The following is a 25,986-nucleotide window of genomic DNA, read 5'->3' on the forward strand; positions in this document are numbered from 1 at the left end:
GTGATATGAGTTTTTACACCGTTGGAAGTGAGATCCAATGGCTTGGGAGTAGTCTTTGTAATTATGCGCAATTTCCAAACTCTGCAAAGTTTTTTTTGCAAATAAAACATTCAGGCCTCGTGTGTGCCGCTGCATCTTCGATCCAACGGCTCCCCGGTGCTAATATTAGGTGCTCCTTGTAGCTTAATTACCCGCTACGGTGATATGAGAATCTAGTTCGTATGATCAGTGCACTACAAGAAATATGTCAACTTGTGACCAACACTATTGGTTACTGAATGGTCACTGTTTTCAATTTGTGACCTTTTTGTGACCAAAAATATAAGGTCAAAAGATGGCGGTCGTAAACTGACTATAGCGACCTTTCTTCTGGAATGGTCGTAGACGTTTATGACCAAAATACGTCTACTATGGCGTTTTGGTCACTAGCAACCTCCCCAAGCCACGTAGGCATCTAGCTGGCAATCTGATGTGGCACAAGATTCAGCCCGGTCCAATTCAATTTTCTACATGGCCCAAGCCCAACAATTCGGCCTTTTTAATATTTATTTTTCCTATTAGTCTATGCTAGCTACATGGGCCTGGCCCAACAATTCAGCCTTTTTATTTCTAGATGCACCCTTTTACAACGTATGATCTTTTATTTTTTGCCATTTTATTTTCCACTATTTTACATTTGTCCCAAATATCATAATATCATACACTGGTACCACACGTCAGAAATTTCAAATGTGCTCAAATTATTTTGATAAGTGGGTCGCATGAGTCATGTTTTCATTTCACACATTTTCAAATCAGATACATAATTACTATTTCATATGAAACAGTAATTGTAATTCTGAAACATACATGAAATTCACAGAGAGAAGATACATTAAATCACATACATAATTACTATTTCATTCACAAACAGAGAGAAGATACATTAAATTCCCAGATAACCCAGCTATTATTACATAACTTGCTATATAAGAATGTCTTGGAGCTTCTTTGAACATCTTTCGTCTTGAATTTACTCAAAATATCTGCCAACAAGAAAACATAACAGCAAGGATAGGGTGAACAACAACAACAACAACAACAACAACAACAACAACAACAACAACAACAACAACAACAAGGGGTGCTATTTAGTAGTAAGATCAAGTTTGGAATGTAAGAATGCTTTGTTGTGTCGCCAACAATCACCATGTAAGAATGCTTTGTTGTGTTAATACATGCACATCAAGTGAGAGTGGCATTCTGCTCTTACCACAGCGGCACAAGTGAGATGATGCCCAATACGACTTGCTTCTCCACAAGACTCGACCAACAGCACGCATCCTTGAAGGAACCAGTGGCACTGCTTGCTCCCTTTGCCCAGCTCCTTGCTGCGGAGGACAGCTGGGACTCGGATGTGGAGATCCCTGTGCACAGCATATTGTGTCAATGCTTGCAGCAAATAGAAGGACCTCACATATCATAGAATTTGCAGCAAGTTCAAACAGATGTAATAGATAATCCCAGCTGTAATTGATAACTAAAATCTACAACAGCTCAAAGTGGCAGTAGCTAAAACACAATCTCAGAAAAAGCATATAATTGATGTGACATAACAAACTAGACAACCAAGAAATTGATGTGACATAGCTAGTTTCCAGCAATATCCAATGACAAGTTGATGTCACATATATGTATCTATCATGCAACAACAAATACAGGACATTCAAAACAGAAATGCACTGGTGTAGCCGATGAGCAGTTAATAGTCCTAATTCAGGTTATGTTATCAAATGAGGTATTTCATCAGGACATCTAGGGACATATGTAAAAGATCCTCAAATAATCAGCAGACGCCACAATTAGCTCATTCTGGTCATCAATGAACACATCCCCTGCGTATGTAGACACACACCAAGACAAACTAAGCATTAACTTGTGAGGATCAGAGCAACCTACCTACTACAGTAACTTACAACGATGAGCAAGTGAGTGGGTGACAACTAGTTATCACAACAAATGAAGGAGGATGTGTAGGATATATAATCCGCGAGCTAGGAAAGAAAGCAAGTATGCTTATTACATAGTAGTGGTTGAAAAAAAATCCATTCATGGCATAGTTTCGTCGACCTGGGAGCTTCGCCAGTTGCTTTCTCCTGTCGTAGGAGATCTTGGCCTTCTCCTTCCTCTTTTCCTCCAGCTCCTGAATACCAGGCCAGAGAGTGATGAGAAACGGTATGCACAAACATCATCTCATAATGAACAAAAATTGGCAACAGCGGATGTACTGTACTGATAACATCAGACTAGAAATAAGAGCCTTAGAGATCTTGGTGGTTAAGATCATCAAGTGGGATAAACCCATTAAGAGTAGCAAATATTTTGATAACATCACATGCTTTGTTTGGCACGCAGAAAATTAATCAGTTGAAGCAGAGGCGATGTTTGGCATCACTGCATTTTACAGTTCCAAAACAGACAGACAGATTCAGGAATCGGAAGCAAAGCAAGTATACGTATATAGGAATCTCTACTTGGAACCTAGAGTAAGAAGCACGGCTAGAAGAGCCCAAGAATTAATTAATCATGTGTTATTCTTTAACTGGAATGTACGTGCATCATCAACAGAGAGGTGTGAGCTCTGGACTTAATTGGTTGTGAGAATGGACTGGACTATTACAAATACGTGCATCATCATCAGTTCCGTGAAGCAAATCTACATATCATATTTCTAGAATGGGCGCACCCAGTTACTCACAAGTAGATTCAAACCCAACTTGTAATGCAATGATGTTTCTTGTACAGTATTACTATAGTTACCTAAATTGCCATGGGAATACTGACAGCAGAAACAGGGGAATGAGAAGTAAGTTAAATTAGAGCTAGCAGTTCCAAACAATCACTAAAAATAGCAGCAAAAGCAGACACAGATGCCCGCCAGAGCCATTCCCACAGGCAAAGCAAGCACCTTAAGCCCTCTCGCCACGGATCCTTGAAGAGACCCACCAGGTAGGTCTCTGCAGCCTCCTGAAGGGCCAGCACCGCATGGCTCTGGAAGCGGAGGTCAGTCTGCACAGACAGAACAGGATGGTGCTTTTAGTTTACTTGATGCATCATACTATAAGAATTGACACAACAGGAGCATCACAATGTAGTGCACAAGTTGATTTATAACCTTGAAGTCCTGGGCAATCTCCCTAACAAGCCTCTGGAATGGAAGCTTCCTGATGAGTAGCTCCGTGCTCTACTGGTACTTGCGGATCTCACTGCAAAGTCAAGCACAAAATTTACTCATTTGAGAATACTTCAAAACAAAACTATAACACATGCTAGAATAGGTTGGAAGATTTTACACATCGAAGAGCAACAGTTCCAGGGCGGTGACGGTGAGGCTTCTTCACTCCTCCAGTTGTGGGAGCAGACTTACGGGCAGCCTGTCAAAAAGCAAAGTAGATCACATGGTTAAATTAACAATAATACCATGATAGTCCATATACATCAGTAGGATATCTGGTCATAAGCTGGCAATGAAGGTTGAGGTTCAAATTATACCTAGTTCAATTTACCTAAACCATAAATAAAGACATGGCATAGGTAAACTATCAATATTGCAGTCACAAACCTTGGTGGCTAGCTGCTTCCTAGGAGCCTTTCCTCCAGTGGACTTACGAGCAGTCTGCTTAGTACGGGCCATGAGCAAAACCTTGGTTTACCTGAAGCAAAAACAGAACATAGTCAATTCTATAAATTGAATATCACAACAACACAACTATAGTCTTATCATAACCAGTAAATTGTGCCTGGCACCTTGTTGCTAGCAAATCCATTCAATAACTATAGAGTCCCAACAATCATCAGCCTAGAATACCTACCAAAATTTTGTACATCAAAAACTAACAACGTCATACAACACAGCTATACACCCCTTCAGATAGAAAGCAGTGTATTTCTAACTAAAACTTTTCATTCAAAAGATTAGACCCAAGATAGAATTCCACTTCATATGAAAGTCCTGATCTACCTTTACCATAGTTTGTTCACTCGAAAGACACATATAAAGGTGACACACTAAAAAACTACAGCCTAGTACTTTTTTAACACTAAAGAAAACAAGGCTACCATGATCACCTAATTTTGCAAACAGAAGCAAGAAAAGAAACAGCAGTCCACTGATAAAAATATGCTTCCTTGTTATCACATGTAATGGTTGAATATCAACTTCGCATAGTTATGTGCATATGATTTTAGTAATTATCTAACTGGCAAGTTGATACAATTCAAATACAATAAATGTGAATGTGCATGTACTCAATGTGCATGTACTAAGAAGCCAAGAACACTGAAGAATTTACTGAATGTGCATGTACTGCGACTAGTATGTGTGTCTATCTGCAAGTGATAGTAGTAGCTAATATGTGCAATCTAGATGTATAGCACGAGGACACGGTCCCAGTCCCAGCTAGCGCTATCGGAATCTGCCCAGAATTTCTCCCCGCCCGGAACCAATCTGGCAATTGTGCTATCTACTGTAACTAATAGCACACCAAAAAGTGAAAATAACATAAGTAAGAAGCACAGTTGCAGTGATTACAATTTGGCATGAACTTTCTCAAGTGGGACAGGCACAATTTGTAGAGTGTGCTCAAACAAGAGGTAGTTATTCATCTCATCAGCTACAATCTTGGCCACCTGATATACCAAGAACTAACGGTTGGTACTGCAACTCTCTCGGACGAGTACTAACTAGAAAGACCACCATGGGGACGGGGAGGGTTGGATGGAAATCTCACCAGGATGAGGTCGAAGATGAACCAGGAGGTGCCGAAGAGGAACACGGACAGGAACGGCAGGAACGGCATGAACTCCAGCCCTCTTCGACCAACCTCTGCACATGCACAACCACACGCATGGCTCATGACCGAGTAGTCAACACGTACACCAAACTGTTGACTGTGGATTTCAGAAATGTGTGTGTGCGTACCGTGAAGACGGTGATCCGTGAAGCTGATCGTGACGTCGACGCAGGGCACGGTGATGGAGCCAAGCCGCAATGCCGCTGCCGAGGACGACGAGGGAGAGGACCAGGACCCCCGCTCGCAGTCGGTGGTGGCGACCATGTCCACGACGGCCTCCGTCTCGGGCCGCGGGATGAGCACGCCGTCTCGGACGGCGACCACCAGGTCCTTCCAGTGCTTGTTCCCGAGCAGCGCGCTGGACGGGGAAGGGCCGGAGGCATCGGCGAGGAGCCAACTGAGATGGCGGTGGAGGTGCGGCGCCGAGGGCGGGACGAGCGCGGCGGCCCTGCGGTGGAGGGCGCCGACTAAGGCCTCCGGGACGGGCGGAGGAAGTGCGGCGGACGTTCTCCAGGAGGCGACGAGGACTGGGTGGTGGCGCGCGGGCGCGGGCGGCAGGGTCGGATCGGAATCGGGAGGGATGGGATCGGGGAGAGGGAGATAGGGCATAGGGTGGCGAGAGATGGTGAGGGGAGGGATGGACGAGGTCGGCAGCAGTGGGTGAGGAGGACGGCGATGTCGGCGGTGGGTGGGAACAGAGGGGAGAGGACTGGATCGGGAGGTGGCGGCGGCGGCAAGGAGATGGGGACGAGGGAGGAGGGGTGCGATGGGGGAAGGGGTCGATGGGATCTGAGCTAGGGTTTGGGCAGCGGGTGGGGGTATCTCTTTTTCATTTTTTTTCTTTTTCTGTAGATAGATGGATGGATGGATGGACGGCCGCCATGTCATCAATCCGTGGGAAGAGTTGTGATTGGTTTAAAAAAATCAGTGATTTAAAATAGTTTCCAAGTACTAAAAATAGAGGTATTTTGTGAAGCAGTCATCCATTTTTTTTTGCAAAAGGGCACCACACAAATTTTCACTAGAGTTAGATCGCATTTTATGGATGAGGACCAATTTGTATGCATTTCCGATATTTCTAGCTATTTTTCATCATTTTCTGAGTGCCCAAAATGAGTTTTTTTGTGAAGGACCTATAATATATTTGTTGCAAAATTGTACCAAATAAATTTTCTAAAATACTAGGACATATTTAATGCACAATTGACAAAATGGTTGGGTGTAAAAAGTTTTGATCCACCTCTGGTGAAAAAGACAAATTTCCACCGATTCAGCTAGAAACGGGTCAAATTTAAACTGTAGCTGCCTTATAGTTTGCTCTTCATTTTTCCCAAAAATTATTTCTAGGTACATAAGTATCTATTTATTCGGAGAAACACCAAAAAAATTCCAAGATTCAACCACTAGATAGGAATGGTCAAGCCCGCCGTTTTGACCGCATTTTGAAACGGGCATAAAAAATTCAAAAATACTCAAAAAATTGGAAAACCTTCGCATTGTGTCATTATATGTGACCAAGTTTGCAGGAAAAATAATAAACTTGTAATACGGTAATTATTTTTAAAAAGTGTTCTCAGAAATGAGCTATCAAGTGTGAAGATTCATGGCTTTCAAGCCAAATGATCAATATTATGGCCACATTCATGGCATAGTTTGTTCAAATGATCTCATTGTGCACAAGGGTGCATCTTGGAATTCCAAACAATGTTGCCTAAGGAAGTTTTCATTTTCTTTGCACGGAAAATTTATTTTCCATTTTCTGAGTGCCCGAAATGAGATTTTTTTGAAGGACCTACCATATATTTGTTGCAAAATTGGACCTAATCAATTTTATAAAATATTAGGCCATATTTAATGCACAACTGACAAAATGGTTGGGTGTCAAAAGTTTTGATCCACCTCTGGTGAAAAAGACAAATTCCTGTCGATTCAAGTGGAAGCAGGTCAAATTTGAACTGTAGCTGCCTCGTAGTTTGCTCTTTATTTTTTCCAAAAATCACTTTAGGTACATAAGTATCTATTTAATCACAGAAACACCAAAAAATTCCAAGATTCAACCACTAGATAGGAATGGTCAAGCCCGCCGTTTTGACTGTATTTTGAAACGGGCATAAAAAATTTGAAAAAAATCAAAAAATTGGAAAACCTTCGCATTGTGTCATTATATGTGACCAAGTTTGCAGGAAAAATAATAAACTTGTAATACGGTAATTATTTTAAAAAAGTGTTCTCAGAAATGAGATATCAAGTGTGAAGATTCATAGCTTTCAAGCCAAATGATAAATCTTATGGCCACATTCATGGCATAGTTTGTTCAACTGATCTCATATTGTGCACAAGGGGGCATCTTGGAATTCCAAACAATGTTGCCTAAGGGAGTTTTCATTTTCTTTGCACGGAAAATTCATTTTCCATTTTTCGAGTGCCCGAAATGAGTTTCTTTGTGAAGGACCTACCATATATTTGTTGCAAAATTGGACCTAATCAATTTTATAAAATACTAAGCCATATTTAATGCACAACTGACAAAATGGTTGGGTGTCAAAAGTTTTGATCCACCTTTGGTGAAAAAGACAAATTCCTGTCGATTCAGGTGGAAGCGGGTCAAATTTGAACTGCAGCTGCCTCGTAGTTTGCTCTTTATTTTTTCCAAAAATCATTCTAGGTACATAAGTATCTATTTAATCAGAGAAACACCAAAAAAATTCCAAGATTCAACCACTAGATAGGAATGGTCAAGCCCGTCGTTTTGACTGTATTTTGAAATGGGCATAAAAAATTTAAAAAAAATCAAAAAATTGGAAAACCTTCGCATCATTGTCATTATATGTGACCAAGTTTCCAGGAAAAATAATAAACTTGTAATACGGTAATTATTTTAAAAAAGTGTTCTCAGAAGTGAGATATCAAGTGTGAAGTTTCATGGCTTTCAAGCCAAATGATAAATCTTATGGCCATATTCATGGCATAGTTTGTTCAAATGATCTCATATTGTGCACAAGGGGGCATCTTGGAATTCCAAACAATGTTTCCTAAGGGAGTTTTCATTTTCTTTGCACGGAAAATTCATTTTCCATTTTCCGAGTGCCCGAAATGAGTTTTTTTTGTGAAGGACCTACCATATATTTGTTGCAAAATTGGACCTAATCAATTTTATAAAATACTAGGCCATATTTAATGCACAATTGACAAAATGGTTGGGCGTCAAATTTTTTGATCCACCTCTAGTGAAAAAGACAAATTCCAGTCGATTCAGTTGGAAGCGGGTCACATTTGAACTGCAGCTGCCTCGTAGTTTGCTCTTTATTTTTTCCAAAAATCATTTCTAGGTAAATAAGTATCTATTTAATCAGAGAAACACGAAAAAAAATCCAAGATTCAACCACTAGATAGGAACGGTCAAGCCCGCCGTTTTGACCGCATTTTGAAACGGGCATAAAAAATTCAAAAAAAAATTAAAAATTTAGAAAACCTTCGCATTGTGTCATTATATGTGACCAAGTTTCCCGGAAAAATAATAAACTTGTAATACGGTTAATTATTTTAAAAAAGTGTTCTCAGAAATGAGCTATCAAGTGTGAATATTCATGGCTTTCAAGCCAAATGATTAATCTTATGGCCACATTCATGGCATAGTTTGTTCAAATGATCTCATATTGTGCACAAGGGTGCATCTTGGAATTCCAAACAATGTTGCCTAAGGGAGTTTTCATTTTCTTTGCACGGAAAATTCATTTTCCATTTTCCGAGTGCCCGAAATGAGTTTTTTTTGTGAAGAACCTACCATATATTTGTTGCAAAATTGGACCTAATCAATTTGATAAAATACTAGGCGATATTTAATGCACAATTGACAAAATGGTTGGGTGTCAAATTTTTTGATCCACCTCTGGTGAAAAAGACAAATTCCCATCAATTCAGCTCGAAGCGGGTCAAAATTGAACTGCAGCTGCCTCATAGTTTGTGAAAGTGCTAGTTTCGACTAGAGGGGGGGTGAATAGGCGATTTTTATGAAAGTCTTCAAAACTTGAAGTTTCGAAGACAAACAACAGAAACAACCTAATCGATATGCAGCGGAAGATAAACTACCCTAAACAAGCCATAGTCAAGTATATAATGATGTGAAAGTACCGGACTAATAGCAGTTAGGTAGTAAGGATCAAGATGGAAGATAGTGTGAAGCCAATCAACAATAGTAGTCAAGCAATGAAGTCAAACAGATAAACAGATGGGCAATGACTTCACGAAGACAAACTTAAGTAAGGTTGGAAGGGATAGAACCAGTTGCTTGTTGAAGACACAGGATTTGTTCGACCAGTTCCTGTTGCTGTGACAACTGTACGTCTGGTTAGGGAGGCTGAGATTTAACTCAGAAGACCGTGTCTTCACCTTATTACCCTTGAGCTAAGGACACCCAGTCCTCGCCCAATCACTCTGGTAAATCTTCAAGGGAGACTTCCAAACCTTCACAGACTTCGTTCACCGGCAATCCACAATGACTCTTGCATGCTCAGAACGCGACGCCTAACCGGCTAGAGGATTCACAGTCCTCAAGTGTAATAAGTCTTCAGGTCACACAGACAGAAAGACTTCAGTGATGCCTAACACTCTTTGGCTCTGGGTGTTTGGGCTTTGTCCTCGCAAGGATTTCTCTCTCTCAAATGCTTCGAGGTGGGTTGCTCTCAAACGACAAAAGCCGTGCACAAACTCTGAGCAGCCACCAATTTATGGTGTAGGGGGTGGGCTATTTGTAGCCACTAGGCAACCCGACCTGATTTGTCCAAAATGACCCTGGGTCACTAAGGAACTGACACGTGTTCCAACGGTCAGATTTCAAACACATGCGGCAACTTTACTTGGGCTACAAGCAAAGCTGACTCATCCAGCTCTGGATAAGGTTTGCTCTCATTGTCTTCGCTCGAAGACATAGGATTTGAGTTGAGCATCACATCAGTCACTCTGACTTAGTTTACTTGGACCCCTCTTAACAGTATGGTGGTTCCTATGACTCAACAAAGAAGAAAATGAAACAGCGAAACCACACAGTCTTCGCGCTCCATAGTCTTCACACAATGTCTTGTCATGTCATAGTCTTCAATATGAATATCTTCTCTTACCACCATTGTCTTCAATGTCTTCATACATTTTTAGGGGTCATCTCCGGTAGGTAAACCTAATTAATGAGGGACACTACCAGTGTTATCCTGCAATTCTCACAAACGCATTAGTCCCTCAACCAACTTTGTCGTCAATACTCCAAAACCAACTAGGGATGGCACTAGATGCACTTACAATCTCCCCCTTTTTGGTGATTGATGACAAACTGATTGAAGTTTTCAACGGGGATAAAGTATGTGAAATTGTAGGGATAGGGAATTGTCTTCATAAGTTGCAAGGGCTCCCCCTGAAGATGTGCATATAAGTAATTTGCTTTTGGAATGCAAATGCACATGGCAGGTTGTACTTGTGGAGATCCACTTCAACTTATGAAGCTAATTCATCATGCATGAAATGATATAGCAAGTAAAATGACATGCATAATGAAAAATGGACGTCTGCAGAATGATCTAAGTGCGGAAGTTATCATCGCACATGCGGAATTTATCATCGCATCACAGTAAAGCAAATAAGTAACAGAAGTAGCAGACGACCATCAAGTTTAGGTGTTACAACTCAAAGAACCAAATGTTTCAAAACGCAAGAGTTGTAAGCACGCAGCAAAATATAATGCAACCGCCCATATGAACCCGCTTGAAGACTATCAACTCATACGCTTCTCCCCCTTTTGTCAGTAATGACCAAAAAGGTTTGAAGACATAGAGCATCTACTCGCCATGAGTAGGTGAAGCAGATGGGTCATTGTCGTTGGTTGGCGTTGCAGATGAACTTGGTGCAGTGTCGATGCGCGCAGTTGTAGGAGGTGGTGAAGTAGCATCGTCTTCATCATCGATCACTCTGGCATTAACTGTTGCCGCGGAAGAGGAATATTCAGAGTCTTCAAGAGATGGAGTTCGACGCAGGGTAGCAGTCCGTGGAGGAGTGGAATCAAACTGGAATCTTTCATTGAAGCCATCATCTTGAAGATCAGCTTCAGCACTGAGTAATGTCAAGCTCTTCCATGATCTCCGGCAAGTCTCATGAGCAACAAAGGCATTCTTGGTGGCAAGGTTGCGAATGCGATTGACATCCACCAAGAGGCTTTGCATCTGTCTCTTGAGCCAGAAATGATGCTTATCCTGTTTCTGATGAAGGGCCACAAGAAGTTCTCGGTCATTGAGAACACGAGAACACTTCCGAGGCCTTTGGGCAATGGTGCTTTCAGTGGCTTCAGTGGGCGCTCTGTGAGGCAGACGAGTATTACCTGCCAGTGGATAGATTCTTGTCGCTGCTTGAACACCTTCAATAGGCTGAGTGAAGCTTTGGTGCTCAATGTTCTAAAGACAAAGTGGCGTCTTGGCAGGGTCAGAGTATATAGCATCAACTGACATATCAACCTCTGGCAGAAATATTATATGATTGCGAGCAGAGGGCTGATAATTGACAAATGAGTGTCTCTTGATGAGGCGCATGACCCATGGAGCATAAAACTTCAGACCAAATAGGTCAGAGCCGGAAGCAGCAAGTTGCCTGATGAAGAATTCCTGAGTGCTGAAGCTGATGCCATTGAGAATATAGAAGACCAAAGTCTTCATAGCTCCTTCAAGCTTGGCCGCTGATGAATGTCCCTTGACTGGCCATAGAGTTCGCCTGATGATATGATATATGGTGCGAGGCAGATACTCAAGGTCTTCAACAAATAAATGTGTGGGATACTCAGCGTCATATGGCAAAGGCTTCATCATGCTTAGCATTTGGCTCATATTGGGTTCTGGCTTATGAAAGATGCTCTCCACAGCATTGCGGTGCAGTTGACAGTCGGGCTCATATAGTTCTCCTGGAGTGGCTAGCCCTGTAAGCTCGATGATATCCATAGCTTTGGCTTCATGATGAACATTTCCAGTCATCCACTTGAGAACCCATGTCTTTATGTCTCTGTTGTAGCCACGAATGTGCAGAGTGGCATAGAATTGAAGCAATAGCTCTTCATTCCAATGTTCTTTGTCTGTCACAAAGTGGAGCAGACCAGCATCATGAAAGCAATCAAGTGCTTCTTCCAAGCACGACAGTCCAGCAATAGCTTCAGTGTCAAGATGCATATGAGGGAAAATGCGCCCTTGATCATATAACACGCATGAGTCATAGCTTCTCTACTGATAGCTCCAGAACCGATCTGATGATATCCTTGGCTTGGAGTATGGGTTCTTGGTGTTGTCAAAGAAGGTATTGTGGCTTTTGAAGCCATTAGCATTGAAGGACCCTGGTGAGTTGGTAGTACCTGGAAACCCTGGCAACCTGGGCTTTGGCTTCTGGACCTGAGGCCGATGCTCAACATGATAATCAAATTGGGGTCCTGAGGCAGAAGGCGGAGGCACCAGAATGGGCCATCGGACAGTGGTAAGCTGACCGTGATTGTATGCTTGCTCAATAGTGTGAGGCCTTGGTGGCGGAACATGAGAAGGGGCAACATCAGAGGAGTCAGGCTGCACAACAGGTGTTTCAGGAGCAGTTGTCATATTGGTTTCTGGTGCAGCATCCTCATTGGCTTCAGGTGCGGCAACCTCATTGGTTTCAGGTGCAGCACCCTCATTGGTTTCAGGTGCAGCACCCTCATTGGTTTCAGGTTCTGTGCCCACACTTGCTTCGGGCACACTAGTTGGTGCAGGCTCCACATTGGCGTCAGTCATGACTACGTCATTGGCTTCATTGGCGTTGGTGGTGGCAGCCTCAACATTGTCAACCTCCTCTTGACGAACAGGAGGGTCGGGCATAGGCACGTTCTCATCTGGAACTGCTTCTTCTTCTTCAATAGCTGGGGGAGTTGGTACACGTACTTCTTCTTCATTTTCCTCGGCTGATGCAGCCGGAATGTCTTCAGCAGCATGTGCTTCAGACTCGGAGACATTCACAGTTGGAGCAGGTTCAGAAAATACTTGCCGTGCAACAGGTGAACGTTGCACTTCTCCTTCTGGAACGCTCGACAGAGGGACTTCAGGCCTTTGTCCTCTGTGAAGCCTGCGAAGTGTTGGCTTCAAGTTAGGAGATGGAGTTGGCTGAGCCTGAAAGTCTTCATCCTCTTCTTTCACTGGGGGTGTAGCTTGTTGTTGTTGTTGGGGAGTACCGGGGAGTCTTGTTGTTGTTGTGGGTGATCAGCCCACGATGCATCCTGAGCAATTGGCGTCAATGGACGACCAATGCTGATGAGTTCTCTGTTCGTACGAACAGGCGATGATACCACTTGATGTTCGATCTGATGAAGAACTTCATCATCATTTACATTGTCATCTTGACTAATGTCTTCAGCAGCGGTGTGTTCAGCTACTGGAATATCTTCAGCTGCATGAGCCTCTGTGGGAGCAGGCTCATGGACTACCATTCTTCGTTCTTGATGTACTGACACATGGCGAAGCACGGAAATGGGTTCAACGACTAAGGGCTTTGTGGAAGCAGCCCTAGTCTTCTTGGTCTTGCGCTTCTTCTTGGAGGGAGCAGCATCAGAGGCTTCAGTATGCTTTCTCTTTCTGGCTTCAGCCTCTGTAGCCCTCGTCTTCTTCTGTTCTGAAGCTGTTGTGGTGACCTTTGGCTTCGAGCCAGTCATGCTGCTTGGGAAGATAATGTGAGGGGCTTCTTGGCTTGAAGGTTCAGGCTGATCAGCAGGGCGCTTGTTCTTCTTCTTTGCAGCCATCCTGGGGTCAATGCCAGGACGGCCAAGTGACTTGCGCTTCTCAGCCTCATTGTAGGCAAGCACACACTTATCAGCCAAAATCTTCATGCGTTCTCGTGAGCCCTGAGCTTCTTGGCGTTTCTGGAGAAAAGCTTCTTTAAGCTCATTCAGCATGACCTTGAAGTTTCTGACGTCTTGAACACTTAGCTTGGCCACATGCTTCTTGAATTGAGCCTTCTCAAAATCAATCTTGTTTTTGAGCTCAACGATGCGCTGAGCAAGAGCTAGCTCAGAAGCAATGGCGCCATTGAAGGCGACACTGAGGCCAATTGGAAGTTGTAAGTCTTCAAAGCCGACGTTGGGGGTGTCGAACCACTCATCAATGAAATTGTGGATGATGGCCACATCAAAGAGAGGCAAGTTGCTGAAGATTTCAGCTTCTTCTTTGCTCTTGATCAGCTGCTCAAGGGCATCATCAGCAAGATCTTCATCACTTGATAGATCAATGGGTTCTTCACGCAGAATTACGGCAGGAGTCAAAGCTCTTTGATCAGATGGTCTAACAAGTTGCTTCTTCTTGTCCGTTCTCTTGGAGACACGGGAGAGATCTTCAGATTGCACACTGGCTTCAGGAGGTGCAGTGGCTAGTAGTTTCGCACGTGAAGTCTTGGGAGGTGCAGCTGAGGTTGAAGCCTTTGACTTCTTTTGCTTCTGCGGCTTTGGAGGAGGAGCAGGGACTTCATCAGAGTCAGCACCATCGTCAGAATGATCTACTCTGGCGCCTTGGACCATGATGTAGGTGATGAGGCCGTCAAGGTTGGCGTAGGGGCCAATGACATTGGGATTAGCATCACGGGAGCCGTCAACACGGGGAGCAGAGGGACCTGGATTGAAGTCCAAACACAAGGACTTCTTGTTCTTCTTGGCCGAAGCCACAACAAACTGGTAGTTGCGCTTGAAGAGAGAGTCATCACGACACCATAGTAGTGAGGTGGGATCTGCGTTCGCTGGCTGTGGCCCATGGACCATGCAAGGATAGAAGCCTTGATCAATGGCTTCAGCTAGGCTCTTGGGTTGAAGGCCTCGATAGAGGATATCACCCCAAGATCTCTTGATGGCATTCTTCTCTGCATATTCCTTTGTAACAAACTTGTACTTGAACCACTCCTCTGCCCAATAGTGTCGAATCCATTGGATTCACGTCTTCCTATGATGATAGTTCTCTCCAGGATTTGTCTTGTATAGTTCTGCTAAATCATCAGGCAGATCTTTAGATGTTCCTTCTCTGCGCTGTCTGCCACCCTTCCTTGCTGAGTTTTCTGCAGCCATGAACTTCAAGCTGAAAGGCTTTAATACGTTCAAAGGCTTCAGAGATTTGCGCTTGCTGGTCAAGCAGGAACTGGCTTCAGGAGAATTTATATGATGCTGTAAGTATTCTACAAACGAATGCAGACTATGAGAACTAAGGGATCCTCCCACGGACATGTACCTGTGATAGCATTAGAGATGCGGGGGAAGGGGAAGAGGTCATATGCATTCTCAGAAGATTTTGAAGATAAATCATTTTGAAGACATTGACCTCATGATGCAAAGACATTTACTTATATAGGTGAGTTGGTTCCAGATTTGTACCAATCCGTGAATAAGTACAAGTGAGGAATCAAACTAGACAAGAAATCTAAGTGAATCGACTAAGCAGTATGAGATGCAGACGGAATAGATCTAGCTTGAACAGACAGAAACTACTTTTGGTAAACAAGATGAATCTTGAAGATCAAAAAGGTGGTAAAAATAGAGTTATAATTACCACACGAAGAATTGCTAGATGGAGGAATAGGAGACCGAGTAGTTCAGCCCACCGTGCCCTAACTTGGCGACGGAGGACACCTACGGCGACAGCGGAGAGGACGATGTCCACGGCCGGCGTGAGGACGGCGTCGGAGAAGTCGCAGCAGCTAAGCGCTTCGTTGTCGGCGTCGTCGCGAGCTAGCGGTGGCGCTAGGGTTTTGACGGAGGTGTAGAGGTGGGAGAAGGATTTCTTTACCGCAGGGGACAAGTATTTATAAGTAGGTGAGAGACACAACGCAATTACGCTGGTGCCCCTGGCGGTTCATATGTGAGGGGTACGTGGCAAGCATGCAACACACTCAGGGTTGTCCCACGTTCCCACGCCTGCCAAGCATGTCGGAGAGTTGTTCTGGTTTCTCCGGATTTCAACAGTAAAAATAAGTCATTTAAAACAGATTTAATGTTTGTCTCTTTGCCTTCTGCTGACTAGGACGCAGAGAAGACATTCGACAGTTTCAACAGAATGCATATGATTTGGACAGATAGATTTTGAGATAGGAAGCATAGAGAGGTTAGGGTCCGATCACATTCACTTAGTTCAAAAGATCCAATCTTGAAGACATAGCTATAAGTGAATGCTGTAGAGGACAGAACACTAGTATATATAATATATCAGAAAGCAATCAAATCATCATAGTGCAGAAAGTCAGGAAGACAAATTGAAACTGAAGACAAACCAAATGTGAAGTCATTGCAATATAACGCCTCGAGTGAAAACACTTCAAACAAAGAGCTGGTGGTGGCGTTACCCACCGTATAGGAAGTATTGGACCCAGACAGGGCGCACAATTATCGTGGCGCTCCGAAGTCAAATTCCATGTTAATATATTCACACTCAGAGTGTAAATCTTCATTGATTGAAGATATACATTACTTTGTGTGTTGCACATCTAAGTCATCAACATGCACAAGTGTTAGGATGTGTGCCTGATCACAGGACATTAGAGGATTCCAAGATATTTAGCTCACACGTAACTTGCAAAACCTTTTCTCATCCAAGGGCTTTGTGAAGATATCTGCCAGTTGCTCTTCAGTGTTGACGTGAATGATATCGATATCTTTCTTCATAATATGATCTCTGAGAAAGTGATGACGAATTTCAATGTGCTTTGTCTTCGAGTGTTGGACTGGATTGTTGGCTATTTTGATGGCACTCTCGTTGTCGTAGAAGAGAGGTACTTGTTTCAGGTTGATGCCATAATCCTTGAGAGTTTGCTTCATCCATAGAAGCTGAGCACAACAGGATCCAGCAGCAATGTATTCAGATTCAACAGTTGAGAGAGATACACAGTTCTGCTTCTTCGAAGACCAACAGACAAGTGATCGACCAAGAAAATGACATGTGCCAGATGTAGACTTGCGATCTACCTTGTCACCAGCATAATCAGCATCCGATAATCCAACCAAATCAAATTTTGAGCCCTTGGGATACCATAATCCAAGTGTTGGGGTGTAAGCCAAATATCAAAGAATTCGCTTCACGGCTAAGTGATGCGATTCCTTTGGTGCCGCTTGGAATCGAGCACACATGCAAACACTAAGCATAATATCTGGCCTAGATGCACATAAATAAAGCAAAGAACCAATCATGGAGCGATATACCTTTTGATCGAACTCTTTACCATTATCGTCGGGACCAAGATGCTGTTTGGTTGGCATTGGCGTCGTGTAGCCTTTGCAGTCTTCCATTCCAAACTTCTTCAGACAATCTTTGAGGTATTTCTCTTGAGATATGAAGATTTCATTCCTCTGCTGACAAATTTGAAGACCAAGGAAGAACTTCAGCTCACCCATCATGGACATTTGATATTGCTCTTGCATCATGTACCCAAACTCATCACTATACTACTGGTTGGTGCAGCCAAAGATTATGTCATCCACATATATTTGGCACACAAACAGTTCACCATCATATGTCTTCATGAAGAGAGTGGGATCAAGAGATCCAGGTTTGAAGCCTTTGCTCTTCAGGAAGTCTTTGATTGTATCATACCAGGAACGAGGGGCTTGTTTGAGGCCATACAGTGCCTTGTTTAGCCTGTACACCATATCAGGATGTTTTGGATCTTCAAAGCCACGTGGTTGTGCGACATATACTTCTTCTTCGATCTTGCCATTGAGAAATGCACTCTTTACATCCATTTGATATAGCAAGATATTGTGATGATTAGCGTAGGCTAGCAGTATGCGAATAGCTTCAAGCCTAGCAACAGGAGCAAATGTTTCATCGAAGTCAATTCCTTCAACTTGAGTGTATCCTTGAGCCACAAGACGTGCTTTGTTTCTGACGACTTGACCATGCTCATCTTGCTTGTTTCGATATATCCATTTTGTTCCAATAATGTTATGCTTGCGAGGATCAGGTCGCTTGACAAGATCCCAGACATTATTCAGTTTGAACTGTTGAAGTTCTTCTTGCATGGCTTGAATCCATTCAGGTTCCATAAAAGCTTCAGCAACTTTCTTGGGTTCTGATATTGACACAAATGAAAAGTGCCCACAGAAGTTTGCTAGCTGTGTTGCTCTTGATCGAGTGAGCGGACCAGGTGCATTGATGCTGTCAATTATCTTCTCTATTTGAACTTCATTTGCAACACGAGGATGAACAGGATGAAGGTTTTGCTCTGGCTATTCATTGTCATTATTGGGAGGATTGTCTTCGGACTGAGCATTGTCTTCAGGTTGATTTGGTGCAGAGATGATAAGTTCCTCTGCAGGCTGTGCTTCAGAGGGCATGATTTCACCAGTTCCCATCAGCTTGATAGACTCGTTTGAAGGAGCTTCATCAAGTGTACTTGGCAGAATCTCTCTCTGTGAACCATTGGTTTCATCAAATTTCACATCCACAGTTTCAACGATCTTGTAGAGATACAGGTTGAAGACTCTGTAGGAGTGTGAATCCTTTCCATAGCCAAGCATGAAGCCTTCGTGAGCCTTAGGTGCAAATTTTGACTTGTGATGGGGATCCTTTATCCAGCATCTAGCTCCAAATACTCTGAAGTAACTGACGTTCAGCTTCTTGCTAGTAAGTAGCTCATATGATGTTTGTTCAGAAGCTTATGAATGTACACACGGTTGATGATGTGACATGCTGTATCAATAGCTTCAGGCCAGAACTTTCTTGGTGTCTTGTACTCATCTAGCATTGTTCGAGCCATCTCAATGAGGGTTCTGTTTTTGCGCTCAACGATGCCATTTTGCTGAGGTGTGTATGGAGCAGAGAACTCATGAGTGATTCCCATTGTATCCACATACAGATCAAGTCCAGTGTTCTTGAATTCAGTGCCATTGTCACTTCTAATGTGCTTGATCTTCACACCATAGTTGTTCATAGCTCGATTTGCAAAACACTTGAATACATCTTGCACTTCATTCTTGTAAAGAATTATATGAACCCATGTGTATCTTGAGTAGTCATCAACAATGACGAAGCCATAGAGACAGGCAGTTGTTGTGAGGGTGGAGTAGTGAGTAGGTCTGAACAAGTCCATGTGTAACTGCTCGAAGGGTTGAGATGTTGTCATGATTGTCTTCGAGGGGTTCTTTGCCCTTGTCATCTTTCCAGCTTCATAGGCACCACACAGATGATCCTTCTTGAACTTGACATCCTCGATGCCAATGACATGCTTCTTCTTGACGAGTGAGTGTAAGTTCCTCATGCCAGCATGTCCCAGCCTTCGATGCCAGAGCCAGCATTCTGAAGATTTTGTGAGAAGACATACGGCAAGCTGTGGACCAGTGTCAGTAAATGTGATGTGACTCTTGTCGGATGGACGTAAGGTTGAGTCCATGAGAAGACTTCGATCACCAGTCATATGATTTTTGCATCCACTGTCCATAATCCACTCTGAAGCTTTTGGTGATGTACCCGACAGTGCAGTTATGAGGAGAGGCTTCACAAGAGTGTTGTGAAGCATAAGCATTTGACACATATAGGGACAGTCACATCTTATATTAAGCTTAGGACATAGCATGACTAATACGAAATTCAGATGTGAAGCATATTGAATGACATTTTATCGTGCGTCCTAAATCAGTTTTAGGTCCCCAGCAATAGTATCGGACGCCATTGATTGCTGGCTGGAGACCATTTTCTGCAAAAGAGAGTTAGTTCTTCTTTGCCACCCACATCTTTAGTGGGGGCTTAGAAGCAATGAGTCTAAGTGCAGCATCTAAGAATTTTGGCTTTGAAGCCCTAGCAAATAGCCTTGCAGGAGATGAATGATACTCATATGAATAGGCAGAAAAGTTCTTAGTCCTATGAACATAGCGGTTCGAAGATACACGCTCATATTCATAAGTCTGAGCATGATTTCCCTGCAAAACATTGGCATTAGGGTGACTCATGTGAGTCCTGTATCTGTATGAAGCCTTTGGGCCATATGAAGCTATAGGTCCGGGGTTTGTCTTCTTCCTTGGTGGTGTCATGACGACATTCACAAGAAGATTCTCAATGTACCGCTTAGGTACCCAGATCTTCTTCATAGGTGGTCCATTCCTGCAGTTAGTACCAATGTACCTGGCAAACACTTCACCATTCTGATTTTTGAACAGCTTATAGTTTGCATCAAAGGATTCATCAATAATAATAGGATTAGCACAGGTAAAGCCAGATAAGGTAGATGGATCTACTGAAGGTTCCTTTGCAGCAACCCATGTGGTTTTGGGGTACAGCTCAGGCTTCCAGTACGAGCCATCAACATTCATTTTCCTTTCGAACCCAACACCCTCTTTACTAGGGTTTCGGTTCAGAATCTGCTTTTTGAGGACATCGCAGAGAGTCTGATGTCCCTTCAAACTTTTGTACATCCCTGTTTCAAGCAATGTCTTCAACATAGCATTTTCATCAGCAACAGCAGTGGTATCCTCCGCAGAGGGGTTAGTAACCACATCAGTAGGTGAAGACAATGAAATAGTAGCAGCAGTGGAACATTCAGCAACAGATGTAGCGTTATCACGCTCAATGCATTTTAGACATGGTGGTTCAAATCCATCCTGAGCGGAACTGATCTGTTGAGCGCGAAGTGACTCATTCACTTTTTGAAGATCTTCATGAGCCGCTCTCAATTTCTCAAGCTCTTGTTTCCTTTGAAGATAATCATAGGAGAGCCTTTCATAAGTAGTTGAGAGTGATTCATGACGACCTTCAAGTTCTTGGTACTTAGCATGAAGATTTTTTATGTCATCAACTAAGGACTGTGAACATGTCATTTCAGCGTCCAGCAGGTTATCGCTTTTGTCTAACAGTTTTTGAGTATGTTCCATAGCCTTTTGTTGTTCAGTTGCAATTTTAGCAAGTGTTTTGTAGCTGGGTTTGGATTCACAATCAGAGTCATCTTCACTTGAAGTTTGAAAGTAAGCATCGCGTGATTTTACCTTGGCACCACGTGCCATGAAGCAGTAGGTGGGAGTAGAATCATCTTCGTCATTAGCTTCAGCGTTGGTGTGGAAGTCATTGTCTTCAGTGTTGAAGATGGACTTGGCAACATAGGCTGTGGCTAGAGCCAGACTTGCAACGCCAGGGTCAGACTCCTCTCCAGACTCCACCTCCGCCTCCTCCGAAGCAGACTCCTCCTCTGAATCCATTTCCTTGCCAACAAAAGCACGAGCCTTGCCAGATGAGCTCTTCTTGTATGATGAAGACTTGGAAGAAGACTTAGAAGACTTTGAGAATTTCTTCTTCTTGTTGTCATCAGAATCATATTCCTTGCTTTTCTTCTTCTTCTTCTCATTGTCCCACTATGGACACTCAGATATGTAGTGACCAGGTTTCTTGCACTTGTGGCAGGTTCTCTTCTTGTGATCATGTGTGGAAGCTTCATCATTCCTTGAGCTAGATCGTGAAGACTTTCTGAATCCTCTCTTCTTTGTGAATTTCTGGAACTTCTTCACAAGCATAGCAAGCTCCCTTCCAATGTCTTCAGGATCTTCAGAACTGCAGTCAGATTCTTCTTCAGATGAGGAAACAACTTTTTCCTTCAAAGCACGAGTTCGGCCATAGCTTGGACCATAGATATCTCTTTTCTCAGATAGCTGGAACTCATGTGTGTTGAGCCTCTCAAGTATATCAGACGGATCGAGCGTCTTGAAGTCAGGACGTTCTTGTATCATGAGGGCAAGGCTGTCAAAGGAGCTGTCAAGTGATCTTAGTAGTGTCTTGACGATTTCATGCTTGGTAATCTCAGTTGCGCCAAGAGCTTGAAGTTCATTTGTGATATCAGTGAGGCGATCAAACGTAAGATGGACATTCTCATTGTCGTTTCTCTTGAAGCGGTTGAAGAGGTTGCGAAGAACACTGATTCTTTGATCTCTCTGGGTTGAGACGCCTTCGTTGACCTTGGATAGCCAGTCCCAGACTAGCTTCGACATTTCCAAAGCACTCACACGGCCATACTGTCCTTTGGTGAGATGACCACAGATGATGTTCTTTGCAGTAGAGTCCAGTTGAATGAACTTCTTGACATCAGTGGGGGTGACACCTTCACCAGTTTTGGGAACGCCATTCTTGACGACATACCAGAGGTCGACATCAATGGATTCAAGATGCATGCGCATCTTATTCTTCCAGTAGGGATATTCAGTTCCATCGAACACGGGGCAAGCAGCGGAGACCTTGATTATCCCTGCAGTCGACATAGCTGAAACTCTAGGTGGTTAAACCGAATCACACAGAACAAGGGAGTACCTTGCTCTTATACCAATTGTAAGTGCTAGTATCGACTAGAGGGGGGGTGAATAGGAGATTTTTATGAAAGTCTTCAAAACTTGAAGTTTCGAAGACAAACAACAGAAATAACATAATCGATATGCAGCGGAAGATAAACTACCCTAAACAAGCCATAGTCAAGTATATAATGATGTGAAAGTACCAGACTAATAGCAGTTAGGTAGTAAGGATCAAGATGGAAGATAGTGTGAAGCCAATCAACAATAGTAGTCAAGCAATGAAGTCAAACAGATAAACAGATGGGCAATGACTTCACGAAGACAAACTTAAGTAAGGTTGGAAGGGATAGAACCAGTTGCTCGTTGAAGACACATGATTTGTTGGACCAGTTCCAGTTGCTGTGACAACTGTACGTCTGGTTAGGGAGGCTGAGATTTAACTCAGAAGACCGTGTCTTCACCTTATTCCCCTTGAGCTAAGGACACCCAGTCCTCGCCCAATCACTCTGGTAAGTCTTCAAGGGAGACTTCCAAACCTTCACAGACTTCGTTCACCGGCAATCCACAATGACTCTTGGATGCTCAGAACGCGACGCCTAACCGGCTGGAGGATTCACAGTCCTCAAGTGTAATAAGTCTTCAAGTCACACAGACAGAAAGACTTCAGTGATGCCTAACACTCTTTGGCTCTGGGTGTTTGGGCTTTGTCCTTGCAAAGATTTCTCTCTCTCAAATGCTTCGAGGTGGGTTGCTCTCAAACGACAAAAGCCATGCACAAACGCTGAGCAGCCACCAATTTATGGTGTAGGGGGTGGGCTATTTATAGCCACTAGGCAACCTGACCTGATTTGTCCAAAATGACCCTGGGTCACTAAGGAACTGACACGTGTTCCAACGGTCAGATTTCAAACACACGCGACAACTTTACTTGGGCTACAAGCAAAGCTGACTCATCCAGCTCTGGATAAGGTTTGCTCTCATTGTCTTCGCTCGAAGACATAGGATTTGAGTTGAGCATCACATCAGTCACTCTGAGTTAGTTCACTTGGACCCCACTTAACATTACGGTGGTTCCTATGACTCAACAAAGAAGAAAGGGACAATTGCATTTTTACACCTAGTTGGTTCCTACCCATGGGTTTTGCCCTTACTTTTCGAGCTTGCTCAGTTTTTCCCTTAGTTTTTCCATTGAGATCCCTTGAATGCCCTTTGACCGTTTGACCAAAACTTTGAAAATTCATAACTAATTCATATGAACTCAGAAAAATGCAAATAAGATATCAAAATGTTCAGATAAACATTACCTTTATGGGCATGTCATTTGCATTCAGGACAAAAGCATCATTTAAACTACCCGAGGTAATTAATGTTATTAACATTATTAAAAATAAATAGGTATAAACAATTTTTTTTCATGAGTAAAAATTATATGCAAATGTAGGTGATGTTTTCTGAACATCCTGATACCTTATTTGCATTTTCCTGAGTTCATATCAACTTGTTATGAAGTTTCCCAATAATGGTCAAAGTCGTTAGAACATTCATAACAAGTTGATACATACTCAGAAAAATGCAAATAAGTTATCAGGATGTTCAGCAAACATCACCTACATTTGCATGTAATTTTTATTCATGAAAAAAATATTGTTTATACCTATTTATTTTTAATAATGTTAATAACATTAATTACCTTGGGTAGTTTAAACGATACTTTTGTCCATAATGCAAATGATATGCCCATAAAGGTAATATTTATCTAAACATTTTGATATCTTATTTGCATTTTTCCGAGTTCATATGAATTAGTTATGAATTTTCAAAGTTTTGGTCAAACGGTCAAAGGGCATTTGAGGGATCTCGATGGAAAAAGTAAGGGAAAAACTGAGCAAGCTCGAAAAGTAAGGGCAAAACCCGTGGGTAGGAACCAATAGGGGTAAAAATGCAATTGTCCCAAGAAGAAAATGAAACAACGAAACCACACAGTCTTCGCGCTCCATAGTCTTCACACAATGTCTTCTCATGTCATAGTCTTCAATATGAATATCTTCTCTTACCACCATTGTCTTCACTGTCTTCATACATTTTTAGGGGTCATCTCCGGTAGGTAAACCGAATTAATGAGGGACACTACCTACGTTATCCTGCAATTCTCACAAACGCATTAGTCCCTCAACCAACTTTGTCGTCCATATTCCAAAACCAACTAGGGGTGGCACTAGATGCACTTACAGTTTGCTCTTTATTTTTTCCAAATATCATTTCTAGGTAAATAAGTATCTATTTAATCAGAAATACATGGTTTGATGGCGAGACATCGAGGTTTGGACGGTGGCCGAGGGCCCCAACTCTAGAGCGCGTAAGCTCGCATGCCCACCGCGTGGTCACCGCGTGACCATGGTGTTGCCATGTGTTCTGGGCGGGCTAGGCATGTCTAGTGGGTTGGGAACGGCCCAGGTAGGTTCTAGGAATAAAATCACAACATAAGGTTCTCACGAGGAGACCGATCGATGCTCAAACTTGAATAAGCAGCCAAGTGTTTGATTTGCGGTATGGGAAATGCACATGGATAATGGGCGTGAGTTTTGGCTGAGGATGATCACTTACTAAGAAGACCATCTTCACAAATTTTCACCTCAAAAGGAGGAGCTTAGGTGGTACTTGCTTTGCAAAGTACCACACTGGACATAAATACAAATGTTGAAGCTGGGCTCAAAATAATGAATGGATTGAGCTGGCATTTGGTGGAGGATGATTATTTGGGCATAGGAAAGCACTGTAGAAAATGGATACCATTTGGACATGCCAAAGTGGTACTTCCTTCACAAAGTGCTGCTTTGAACATGATAGGAAAATGAATATTGTTGAGTTATTTTAGAACTAGGCAAGGAAGGTTTTTGACATATTTGATGAAGATATGATCCAAAAAATTTATGAGAATTTTTTGGGAATTTTTGGAATAACAGAAATACAGGTTGCTTCACAACCTAGGGCCAAAATTGACACATGGACATGACACATAGGCAAAACTGATGAGATGGTGCCTAGTCATCACAACCCACCACAATCTACAAGGCTATGACCATCTATATTGGTCGTTAACAACTAGAAATAAGGTAGCAGACCTGCACAGTTTGCTTTGTGACCATTTCGTGTAAGGAAATTATGACCTTTCTGACCAAAATGGTCGCAATGGTTTAGGGTTTGGAGCCCCCCGAACAGCTTTTAACCAATTGGTCTCAAATGGTCATAGATCTATGACCAATTCTTCCAGGGTCACTGATAGAAGGTCACTAGTTGACATATTTCTTGTAGTGGTGATCAGATGGCACATGCATAGTACTTGTATTTTCTGCGCATTTCTCAAACTCTTTCAGCAGTATATTGCAAAAACATTCAAACCTCCTATTGTGGGCCATTAGATCTCAGTGAACTTGTATCACCATAGAATCTATGGTGCGGGGGCACCTCATGCTCTCCCGTGCAAGAAAACATAAGGTGTTATCGCAGCTTGGATGCTACGGTGATACGAGCTTGGAGGTCGTTTGATCTGAGATCCAATGGCATCTGAGCAGTCTTTGTGCTTGTAAGCAGTGGCCGAAATCTTGAGGGGCTTTTCTGCAAAAAACCATTCGAACCACCGAGGAGGTGTTGGGTCACAAATCCAACGCCTCCGAAGAGCTTGTATCACCAAAGCATCTAAGGTGTGGTGGCACATGATATTCTTACATACAGGAGAATTTGATGTCCTCCTTCATCTTAGATGCTACGGTGATACGAGTTTCGAGGTCGTTGGATATGGGATCAAAGGGCATCTAAGTAGTTTTTGTAAAAATTGTGTGCAATTCTCAAACTCATCAGGGTTTCCTGCAAAAAAATTAA

The 25,986-nt window shown here is 42.8% G+C and overlaps 1 non-coding gene and 1 pseudogene across 1 annotated transcript; both read right to left on the bottom strand.

Moving 5' to 3' along the window:
* Positions 1 to 2,296: 2,296 nt before the first annotated feature.
* LOC123140285 (small nucleolar RNA SNORD24) lies at positions 2,297 to 2,379 on the bottom strand. The gene has a single exon (XR_006469913.1). It is a non-coding gene; the product is annotated as a small nucleolar RNA SNORD24 (small nucleolar RNA).
* A 2,187-nt stretch (positions 2,380 to 4,566) lies between these two features.
* LOC123139370 (uncharacterized) lies at positions 4,567 to 24,479 on the bottom strand (annotated as a pseudogene).
* Between the last annotated feature and the right edge of the window lie 1,507 nt (positions 24,480 to 25,986).

This window comes from Triticum aestivum, chromosome 6B (assembly GCF_018294505.1).
Source record: "Triticum aestivum cultivar Chinese Spring chromosome 6B, IWGSC CS RefSeq v2.1, whole genome shotgun sequence".
In the NCBI taxonomy this organism is placed as follows: Eukaryota; Viridiplantae; Streptophyta; class Magnoliopsida; order Poales; family Poaceae; genus Triticum; species Triticum aestivum.